This window comes from Molossus molossus, unplaced genomic scaffold (genome assembly GCF_014108415.1).
Source record: "Molossus molossus isolate mMolMol1 unplaced genomic scaffold, mMolMol1.p scaffold_m16_p_1, whole genome shotgun sequence".
NCBI classification, from domain to species: Eukaryota; Metazoa; Chordata; class Mammalia; order Chiroptera; family Molossidae; genus Molossus; species Molossus molossus.
The window spans coordinates 39,273,424-39,285,847 of NW_023425344.1; positions in this window are offsets into that span (position 1 = coordinate 39,273,424).

Below are 12,424 nucleotides of genomic sequence, written 5' to 3' on the forward strand. Positions count from 1 at the left end.
GGGCCTCAGGGAATCACCAGGGCGGGGCTACCAGTGTGAGCCAGGTTGCTGGAGTCCCAGATATGGTGGCTGTCTGCCGCCCCAGGGAAGGGCTCACCAAAGGAACAAAGGCCTCTGACAGCACGTTTGTCCCCGAGAAAGCCCCCTCTCCAGCCCTCGCTCCAGTGCCAACCAGCTCAGTTCTTCCCTGTGTGTCTCTGGCGCCCCTTGAGCTGCCTCCCCTTCAAACTTAGAGGGAGAGAGTCCGATAAATCCGTGCGCGGGCCCTTTAAGGAGTTGCCTGGGGTTCCTGCCGAGTCAGCTTCCCTGAGCCTCAGTTCCTGCTGGTTTTTCCTGCCAGAAGTTATGGGGACTTCTCTTCCTGGCACTGGAACCCTGAGCAGGGCACCTGGTGTGGGATGGGGACCCCTCAGTCCTCAGGGAGGACCTTCCCAGCTGAGGTGTCCTAATTTTTATCCGCCACTCGTAGGTGTGGGACCAGCCCCTCCGCCCCTCCTACCAGTCTGGATGTGGCTGCTGCTTTAATTCCGTAGTTGTAGGACTTCCATCAGCTTGATTTCAGGCGGTTTTGAATGATGGTTGTTCTGTAGTTCAGTTGTAACTTTGATGTGGTTGTGGGAGGATGCAATACTGCATTTACCTACGCTGCCATCTTGACCAGAAGTCCTCCTGTACCCTAAATTCTTGATCCTCTGAACTGAAAACTCAAACCTTGTTCATATCCAACTACTTCAACTCCTCTGCGTCTCTACTGAAACAGCTGAATGAACTTGGATGGGAAAAAGCAACACCCATGCTGAGTCTTTTGACTGGAAATTCATAGCCCTGTAAATCAAGAGTCACAACACTGTGACAGTCCTAATAAACTTTCCTAGTGAGTTCACATTTAACCTCTCCCCAAGTATTTCTACCTTCTCTTCACTCAGACCTTCCGTCCTCCATTTCATCTCAGCTTGTTTAATTTTTTATTGAGAAAATGGGAACAATAAGAAAATAACTTTCTTACCTTTCAGATCTATTAACAACACATCTGTATCCATGACTTCCTTCCCTACTATTATAGCAGGAACCATCCCTACCCTCCAGCTGTTCTCTCTAGTTGTGACCAGTATTCATTCCGTGTGCTACTCAAAAGACTCCTACAATTAAGCCCATATTCCTGAGTCATTTTTGCTGTTGGCTTGTTCCCACTTGCATACACACCTCCCATTTTTAATATCCATTAAAAACCCCTCCCAGAGTCTACCATTTCATTTTTGCATCTTTTATAGCAAAAATTTCTTGGAAAGAGTTATATGTATGCACTTCATCCATGCCTCTCCCCTCTTCACACCCATCATTCCTTCTTGAACTATTCCAATCATGCTTTATTCCTATTACTTTAGCCAAACCATTCTTGTCAAGGCACAAAACCCCATCATGTGTACTTCATTTCCAATATTACCTTTTTCACAGCTAATATTTCTTTCCACTTAGTACTTTTTTTATGTTTCTCCTTATTTGATACTGCTCCTATCTTCCTTTGAGAAAGGATGGGTAAAATAAATTAGTGCACTTAATAAGATTGAGGACTTCTTTTAGAAGGCATCAGAAAGAGAAACTGGAAGTACAAAAGAAAAAATACTCATTGTGCCAGATATGTGCAGCAGTGAGGACAATCAGGTAATAATGAAACCTAAAAGAGAGAAATTAGGAATATAAAAAATATTTTAAGAAATAATAGAGACAAATGTTCCCAAATCAAAGAAGGATACAGCCTGAGGTCTTTATTAGTAGGGCTCAGAGAAAGCCAAATAGGAGAGAAGGAAAAAAACCCGTAGTTAAACACAATACCAAAGAGAGAAATGAGAGCTTCAGAGTAAGAACAGGTCACCTAAAAAGGAACAAAGATCAGCTTTCCATCAGTTGTGGATTGAATGTGTCCCCCACAAATTTGTAGAAACTGCACTCCCCAATGGGATTATATTAGAAGGCGGGGCCTTTGAAATGTAATTAGGCCATGAGGTTGGAGCCCTCATGAATGAGATTAGTGCCCTTGTAAAAGGCATCCCAGAAAGCTCTCTGCCCCTCTCTGCCCTGTGAGGGCACACTGAGAAGTCAACGGTCCGCAACTGCCTAGAGGGCTCTCACTTGAACCTAACCATGCTGACACCGGCATCTTGGATTTCCAGCCTCCAGAACTGTGGGGAATAAATGTCTATTGTTTACAAGCTACACAATCTGTGGCAAATTGTTACAGCAGTCCAAATGGACTAAGGCAAAATCAAACTTCTCAATAGCTACACTGGAAACAAGAACAAGGTAGTATATTTAGAATACTGAAAGAAAATAATTTTTAACCTATTATTTAATAACTAGCTATGCTGTCGTTCATATCCAAAGGTATAATAAAAATGTCCTTAGTAAAACAAGGTCTCAGAAGGTTTGTCAAGTGAAGAGCCACGTTGGAAACACTTGGAGGAAGTAATCAGAGAAGTAATTATAGGAGATGCTGCAAGAGTTGTGTGAATTTAAGATAATCAAATATAATTAGCTTGATAAAGTTGATTGTACTAATAAAAAAAGAGGCAGAGGAACACACACAAAAAAGGAAAAAGTACATTCATAATTCAGACCAAAAATTCTAGAATCTGGAGAATACCAACATGTTGGATGGTGAGGAAGAGGGAAAAAAGAGAATGAAGTAACATGAGAAGAGGTAAAATACTTGTTTTGTTAGAAGATACATATACTGATGTTTCAGAAAACAAGGAGAAAGAACAAAATTGTGAGTCTTAAGAGCAACTATCATAATGATATAAAACTTTATTCTTACCAGGCACTTTTCTAACATTTTTATATATATTAATTCATTTAATTCCTACAACAACCATATTCTCTCTTATTCTCATTTTAAGGATGAGGGCACAGGCAAGACTTACCCACAGACAAAAACTACTTGGTGAAGTCACTTAATTTTTTAGGTGATTTAACATTTAAGCAGAAGAAAATGTGATCTCTGTAATGGAAAGCAGTGAAAGTAAAAAAGAAAAAGAAAAAAGGTATAGCAGATGGAAATATGAAATAAGATTGCAGAAATAAATCCTAATATAAGGGTAATCACAATAAATATAGATGAATAAAATTCATCAATTAAAAGTCAGCGTCAGATAGGATTTTAAAAATAGTGTCAACTACAGCCCTGGCCGGTTTGGCTCAGCGGTTAGAGTGTCGGCCTGCGGTCCTGAGAGACCCAGGTTCGGTTCCCGCTAAGGGCATGTACCTCGGTTGCAGTTTGTCCCCGGCCCTGGTCGGTTGTGCGGGTTGCAGCCACTCGATGTGTCCCTTTCACATCGATGTTTCTCTCTCTCTCTCTGTTCCTCTCTCTCCCTCCCGCTCTACCTGAACAAAAAATGGAAAAATGTCCTCGGGTGAGGATAAAAAAATAGTGTCAACTACAAAAGACATGTACTTAAAAAGGCACAGAACAGAAATAAAAGGATGAAAAAAAAAGGGACCAGGTAAATGGGAACCAAAAGAAAATTGCAGTACAAATTTTATTATCTGACAAAATCATATTTCAGGGGAAAAAGGGTATATACTAGTGAAAAAGAAGAACAATAAAACAAGAAGATATGGCCATCATAAACATACAGCTATGTATGTGGATACCTATATAAAACTCCACACTCAACAAATAAAGAATACACAATTTTTCAAGCATGTCTCTTACATTTAAAAGATAGATTATATAGTAGCCCTTAAAGGAATCTTCAAATTTAAAAGGCTTACATCATTTAAATAATTTATCTGACCATAACACATAAAATTAGGATACAGAAAACTTCAATATGTTTGGAAACAAAATTTTTTTCTGAATTATCCTTTTGTAAAAAAAAAGGAAATCATAAAGATTATAAAATAATTTAGATTGATCATTTTTTAAATACTTTTTTATTTTAGAGGAAGGGAGAGGGAGAGAGAGAAACATCGATGAGAGAGAACATCAATTGGCCGCCTTCTGTATGCCCCCCCTCCCCCACTCCACCAGGGATCAGGCCCACATCCTGGGCATGTGCTCTGGCTTGGAATCGAACCAGTGACCTCTTAGTACATGGGTCAATGCTCAACCGCTGAGCCACACCAGGCGGGCTAGACTGATAATTAAATGATAAAACTACTAGAACCAAAATTGTGGGACACAGGTAAAGTAAGAGTAATTGGAGGAAAACCTGTAACTTTAAATATATAATAAATAAATAAAAACTTAACAAATGAGCAAGCATTTAACTCAAGAGATTAGAAAAAAGTAATAGTAACCCCTGCTCCCCTCCACCAAAAAATTACCAAGATAAAAAGGACAAAAAACAATGAGTTAGAGAACAGTAACATCAACTACAAAAATTGGTATTGATGAAACTAAGAACTGAACCTATAAAAGGACTGAGTAATAATCTTTATTTGGCCCTGGCCGGTTTGGCTCAGCGCTTGAAGCGTCGGCCTGCGGTCCACAGAGACCTGGGTTCGGTTCCCGCTAAGGGCATGTACCTTGGCTGTAGTTTGTCCCTAGCCCTGGTTGGGTCGTGTGGGTGGCGGCCACTCGATGCGTCCCTTTCACATCGATGTTTCTCTCTTTCTCTTCCTCTCCCTCTTCCCGCTCTATCAGAATAAAAATAATAATAATAATCTTTTATTTGAAATAAGACGTATTGCAAAAATATATATAAAATTCAAAACAAAGAAGAGGAAGTAACTATAAACACATCAGCTATCAAAAAATAAAAGAATGAACAATGATCATATACTAATATATAAAATGGATAAATTTCACAAAAACAAAAATGCTAAAGGTTGATACAAAAAATAATATAGAACTCAACTAGAACAATATTCATTAAAGACATTAAGATACAGTCAAATATAAGAGTCTGGGGTTAGATTTTACCTTAGTTACAAGCTAATAAATTAACCTGTTCCTGTTTCCTGTCTGCTGGCAGAACATAGGAGCCTACTGGATCGGAGGCTCTCTTTATTACTCATGACACAGCAAGCCACATAAGCATCATGTTTGCACTGGTTCATCCTTAATCTCCCAAACCCCACAGGGGTAATGTGGGGACGCCTAGATGAATACTATGCATGCAGAGGTTCATGTTAGAACCTAGGAACACTGAGTTTAGGGAATCCATCTCTTTTATAGCAAGCAATAAGTAAGCCTGCTCTCTGTTCCAGAAGGAGACATTACCTTGTCCCTCAAGGTTGCTCACCGCAAATACAATGCTGAGAAAAGACTTGGGTAAAGGTTGATCAGGGTCTTGCATTCTTGGTATACCCACAACAAAAATATACAGGGATACTCAGGGTCCATAGCAAATTGTCTCTCCCCAGGATAATCCACCCCCTGACCCTACACATTCTTGGCCAAATTTGAGTTTTCATATAAGCAGGCCACTCCATTGGCCATCCTGCTTAATCTGACCAACAGAGGCTGGGATCAAACTTGTCCAATTTGTTTCATATTATATTAATTAAGGCTAATATCAATAGGATTTCAAGTTGCAGGAAGACGCTAACCAGCAGTATTGACCTCAGTCTTGACTGCCAGTTTCCCAGACGGCCAACTGTAACTATCATGAGTAGCACTGGGTGTTATTTTAGACATCTAGGTTGTAGTCTAAGCCAATCTTTCTTTCATTGTTACTCATACAATTTATTTATGTATTTGTTTTTAATTTTTTTTTCTTTATAGATATTAGAGAGAGAGAAGAAGGGAGAGGGAGAGAGAGGTAGAAACATCGATGACAGAGAACATCCATTGGCCACCTCCTGTATGCCCCCACTGAGGATTGGGCCCACAACCTGGGCATGTGTCCTGACTGGGAATCGAACCAGTGACCTCTTAGTGCATGGGTCGACGCTCAACCACTGAGCTACACAGGCCGGGCATTACTCATACAATTTAGACTGACCTTCTACCTCTGGTGTCATTGCCCATTAGGCAATAGATGAACACAATGGAGAAATAGTCCATAGCCATCTCTTCCTCACATACAGATAGGCCAAGGGGTCACAAGTCACTCCAGTTTGGGGGATGCCATTAAACTTCATTATGTTGGTTAAGAAACATGGGCCATGTCACTGAGTAGCTGCAGCCTTGATAGCTATGCATGGCATACCCCAAGACTGCTTAGCAGTCAGAAGCATATGCATTTGTATCAGATTTTTAAAACGTTGTGCTGGTCTGTTTTTCTACATATGCAAGGCAGAGTCATGTCCAGGAACTGTCATCAATGGTATTAAGCATATCAAAATGGCTCAAAGAGGCCATGCCCACATAAGATTTTCTGTTTTCGTAGCATGTGGACAGAAATGGCAGATACAGCAGCCAGTCAGAATGCCAACCACTGCAGTTTCTTGACTCCGGCAGACCATGTGATTTTTTGCCTAGTTGCAATATAGGGTCTTTGTAGGAGACAAAGAGAACATTCATTGCTATTGGTTTGGACCCACTCAAAGAATGCTGATTTGTGGATTAGCTGATATCAAGGACCAAACTGAGTGCCCAAGTGAGGTGCATACTGTCTCCATTTTCCAAAACACAACAAGGACCTGAGCTTCTTTTTTTGGTGATGTGATCCCAGAGATACGGTACTTTTTCCTGGGGTGCTGGAGGAATGGAGTCTTGTGAATCTGCCCACATAGTTCCAAGAGATTTCAGTTGGCAAGCAGGACACCGAATTTTGTTGGGGTTTTAACAGTCATCGCTGCAGGTGTAACTGTGATAGTCAGGGGCCTTGAGATGGACACTTCTGTCTTGCTAACCAACAGGACATCATCTATAGGGTGAACACTTTGAACTAGAGGGTGGGTCACACATGCTGAATCCTGGCTCACTCACTAGTGACAAATGGCAGAGAGTCTGTTTCACTATCAATCTCTACTTCCAGCTCCTTCCTGATTGGGAAGTCCCTCCAACACTTATGGATAGGAGTATAAGCATCTAACACCGAAATTCCTACCACTCATTCAGATGTACAAGCAACAACAATGCATTGGATTAATCCAAAAGGTCCCATGCATAAGGCCATATTAACTTCTTTTCCCCATCTAGAACCTTGCCCAAATCCTATCATTTAAACCTGAGCATCATTGCACCAGGTAGGATGGTGATTGGGTGCCTGTATCCTAGAGAACCATAGAAATTTGAGTCCCCCCTCTCTCTGAAGTTACTCAATATTCAGTCTTCCTTGGAAATAGGAAGACCTTGACCCAATCATTTCATTCCTTAAATTATCAGGACTGTCTTTTTTTCCCCTCTTCTTTTTAAATAGACTTAAATTGTTTTATCTTTTGAAATGTTTGTATTGATTATTTTTAGAGAGAGAGGAAGGTAGAGGGAGAGAGAGAGATAGAAACATTAGTGAGAGAAACATCAATTGGCTGCCTCTTGCACACCCCCTACTGGGAATCTAGCCCAAAACCCGGGCAGGGAGTACATGGGAGGACACTCAACCAACGGAGCCCCTCTGGCCAGACGTATCAGTACTTTCTTGAGGTCAGGAGAGAGAAGGAGGGAGACTATCAGAGAATACAAAATGAGAGAGCAGCTCCTCCTCAGTAAGCAAAGCTTAATATTGACTTAGATAGATAGATAGATAGATAGATAGATAGATAGATAGATAGAGTTTAGAGAGAGAGGGAGAGAGAAATAGAAACAGCGATGAGAGAGAACATCGAAGGGCCGCCTCCTGCCTGCTCTCCACTGGGGATATGGCCCACAACCTGGGCATGTGCCCTGACCAGGAATTGAACCAGCAACCTCTTGGTGTATGGGTTGACCCTCAACCACTGAGCCACACCGGCCAGACAGTACTGACTTAATTTTTAGTGGCTGATGGTGGCCCAGACTCAACTAAAAAATAAAAAAGTTCTGTGTCCTTACTGTTGACACCATTTATTTCAGCTTTGTAGACCCCTTGACTCAGTAGCCATAGTCTAATTATCTTTTGATGGGGCCTCAGAGCTTGCTGCCCTGTTATCATGATGACATCCTCTTCTTATCCCACCTGAGGAGGAGAAAACCCTTCAGACAGCTTGTTTTTGTTTGTTTTTTAATCCTCACCCCAGGATGCCAAAATCCTTAACAAAATATTAGCAAATTGGATCCAGGAATACATCAAGAAAATTATTCATCATGACCAAGTGGGATTCATCCCAGGGATGCAAGGATGGTACAATTATCTGACAAGTTGCTTTCTTCCATTTCCTGTAGTTCCTTTTCTGGTGATTCCTCTTTTTCTTTCATTTGGGTGTTGTTTCTTTGTCTCACCATTTTAGCAGTCTGGTAGTTCTAGGTCCAGTGAGGGATGTTACAATGTGTAGGCAGGTCGGTGTGCATCAAATAAGGCTGCTGTGCTTCCCAGACTGTTTTGGTGTGTGGAACCTCTCACCTGCTGTGGTCCTGGAGGATTGACAACTGGTGGCTGGTATTGGTCTGTTGTGCAGATGTCTGCTGCCCAAGTGTTGCTGCTGCTTGGGCTGGGGCACCACTCCTGATCAGCCTCTGCTGATGCCACTAGGGATGGGTCCCAGCTGCTGGTCTATGCTGCTGCTGTCTGGGGTTCGTGGGTTCTGCTGGGGTTCTGCTGGGGCACGCTGCTGCCTAGTGGGGCTCAGCTCCTGATCAATCCCTGCTGGGGGCGAGTGTCAGCTCCCAGTTTGTACTGCTACTGCTGCTGCTGTTACCAGGGTGTGCTCTCAGCTCCTAATCCTCTGCTGCTGTTGGGGGCTGAGGATGCTCTGCTCCTGGGACTTTGCTGCTTCCGGAGGGAGGGGCTCCACTTCAAATCAGCTGCTGCAGTGGTCAGGGGCAGGTCTCAGCTGCCGGAGTGTTGCTGCTGCTTGGGTCGGGCACTGCAGCTGATCAGCCTCTGCTGATGCCACTGGGGATGGGTCTCAGCTGCTGATCTGTGCTGCAGCCGCCTGGGGATGGATGTCCACTCCCGTGCCTCAGCTGCTGTTGGGGGTGGGGCTCCACTCCCACCCAGACTGCTGCTGTGGGGGAAGGTGCTGGGCTCCTATCAGGCTGCTGTGGGGGATCGTGCTCGGTTCCCAGCTGCTGCGGCTACACAGCAGGCACCTCAATAGCACTGCTGGTGTGTGCTGGTCAGTGTTGACACAGTGGGGTGCACTGGTGTGATGGTGCAAGTTACTCTGGTGGACTCAGGTCATCGGGCCCTAACTGCTCCCCGCTTCCTCCTCCCTGAGAAGACCAGGGATCCTCCAAAACGGTAGGGCCTTCCTCCTGCGCAGGGCGCTATTGCCGGAGCCGGCTGCCCCGACACAGCGCAGGGGCCTGCTGCCCCGCATCTCTGCACTGCTGGAGGTTGACGTCCACACTCACGTTCACTCACACTGCGGCCCACACTCGCTCACCCTCACACTCACCCTCGCTCCTGCGGCCCGCCGCCGCCTTCCAGTTCTCCTTCCTCTTAAGTCAGTGTTGGTAACTACGTTTTTCTGAAAAATTCATTTCATATAGATTTTTAAAAATCTACACCTGAATTATTTCTCTTTTGTGAAATTTGTATTTCTCGTGCGTCTCTTCACTGATTGACTAGGACTGGCCACTTTTTTTGTCTGGAGAATCAACTTTTTATTTTGTTGATCAAATCTGCTGTTTGACTTGTTTTCTGTTTCATTAACTTCCTTCTTTCTGCTTTCTTATTTTGTTTTCCTCCTCGAGTTATATGCTTCGCTTATTAAGTTTCTTATTTTTTAATATATGCAATAAAGGTTATAAAGTTTCTTCTGAGTGCCATGGGCTGTGCCTCACAGGTTTTTATTTTTTTAATCCTCACCCAAGGATATTTTTTCCATTTATCTTCAGATAGAGGGGGAGGGAGGGAGAGAGAGAGAGAAACATCGATGTGAGAGAGACACATCGATTGGTTGCCTCCTGCACAACCCCAACAAGGGCTGAGGACTGAACCGAAACGGAGGTCCGTACCCTTGACCAGAATCAAACCCAGAACTCTTTGGTCTTCGGGCTGACATTCTAACCACTGAGCAAAACCACCCAGGGCACCCCACAGCTTTTTTGACATTACTTCTTGTCATTGCTTTCTAACTAGATTCCAATTCCAGTTGTGGATTATTCCTTAAATGGGATCACTATATAACTTATCATCTAAATTAGGACACTTTTGTAAGTGAACTATATTTATTATGTCAGGAAAATAAGTGTAAGCCAGGATATTCTGGTTCAACCAGAAAGTATGGCAACCCTATATTTAGCATGAGTTATTTTAAAGGGAGTTTTAAAATTTTTGCATAAGATTTTGTTGAAAATTTCTAATTTATTGAATTTTGATTTTTAAAATTTGGTCTGCATAGATTTTGTTTTTTTTTAAACTATATTGAGGTTGTTTTTTTCTGTTTGTTTGTTTTTGCCTAAAACTTGGTTAATTTTTGTGACTGTTCCAAATGATTTTGTGCAGAATGAATATTTTCTGTTTGTTGGGCACACATTTCTTGATATCACTTAGATCAACATTTTTAAAATGTTAATTCTCTATTTAATTATCTTTGTTTAAGTGATAAGTCAATTTCTTAGAAAAGTTAAAAAGTATCCCACTATGAAGTATCCCATATTTTTAACTTTTTTTATATTTCACTTTTTAGCTTAAGTTATTCAAAAGCTCTATCGTTATATATGTAAAGTTTCAGGACTTTTATGTATATTTTTGTTAGCTTATACTTTTTAGCATTTGATACTTTTTACCTTTAAATCTCTTTTATCAGATATTAATATTGTTGCTCATGCTTTCTTCTCTTTTAACAGCTTTATTGAGATATAATTTATATTTTTTCATAAATCACTCATTTAAACTGTATGATTCAATGATTTTTTTAGTATATTCACAGAGTTGTGCAACCATTACCACAATAATCTTTCGAACATTTTATCATCCAAAAAAGAAACCCCATACCCATATAGACTTATTTACCATTTCCCCACAACTCTCCTCCTCACAACCATGAATGCACAACTGTCTCTACAGATTTGCCTACCTAGACACTTGCTATAAAGGGAATCATATAATATGTAGTTTTTTATGTCTGGCTTCCTTCACTTAGCATAACATTTCAAGGTTTATCAGTGTTGTAGCATGTGTCAGTACTTCATTCCTTTTTATTGCCAATAATATTTCATTATATGGATATACTACATTTTGTTTAATCCATTCATCAGCTGATGGACATTTGAGTTGTTTCTACTTTTTGGTCATTATAAATAATGCTACCATAAACATTCATATACATATCTGTGTGGATATATGTTTCACTTCTCTTGGGTGTATACCTAGGAGTGGAATTTCTGGGTAATATGGTTGCTCCATATTTAACTTTTTTTTTTAATCCTCACCAGAGGATATTTTTCTATTTATCTTCAGATAGAGTGGTAGGGGGAGAAAGGGAGAGAGAGAGAGAGAGAAACATTGACATGAGAGGGACTCATTAACTGGTTGCCACCCACACGACCCCGACTAGGGCCAGGGACGAACTGCAACCAAGGTACATGCCCTTGGCTGGAATCGAACCTGTGACTCATTGATCCATGGGCTGACACTCTAACCACTGAGCCAAACTGGTCAGGGCCATATTTAACATTTTTAGGAAGTGCTAACTGTTTCTCAAAGTGGCTGCACCATTTCACATTACCACCAGCAGTTTGTGAGGGTTCTAATTTTTCTACATCCTCACCAGCACTTGTTATTATCTTTATTTTAATTTTAATTTGTTTTTCTTTATTGATTTTGGAGAGACGGAGGGAGAAGGAGAGAGAGATAGAAACATCGATGAGAGAGAACATCGATTGGCCGCCTCCTGCATGCCCCCACTGTGGATTGGGCCCACAACCTGGGCATGTGCCCTGACCAGGAATCGAACTAGCGACCTCTTGGTGCATGGTCAACGTTCAACCACTGAGCCACACCGGCTGGGCTGTTATTATCTTTTTTATCATAGCTGTTGTAGTGGGTGTAAAGTGGCATTTCATTATGCTTTTGATTTGCATTTCCCTAATGATTGGTTAATAGTGTTGAGCATCTTTTCATTTGCTTCTTGGCTATTTGTACACCTTTGTTGAAAAAATGTCTATCGAGATCCTTTGTCCATTTTATCTTTTTATTTTATTTTTTTTAATCCTCACCTAAAGACATTTTTTTGCATTTATCTTCAGATAGAGTGGGAGGGAGAGAGAGAAGAAGAGAGAGAGAGAGAGAGAGAGAGAAACATCGATGTGAGAAAGACACATCAAGTGGCTGCCACCTGCACAACCCCAACCAGGGCTGGGGACAAACTACAACCGAGGTAGGTGCCCTTAGCAGGAACTGAACCTGAGACTCTCTGGTTCACGGGCCAACGCTCTAACCGCTGAGCC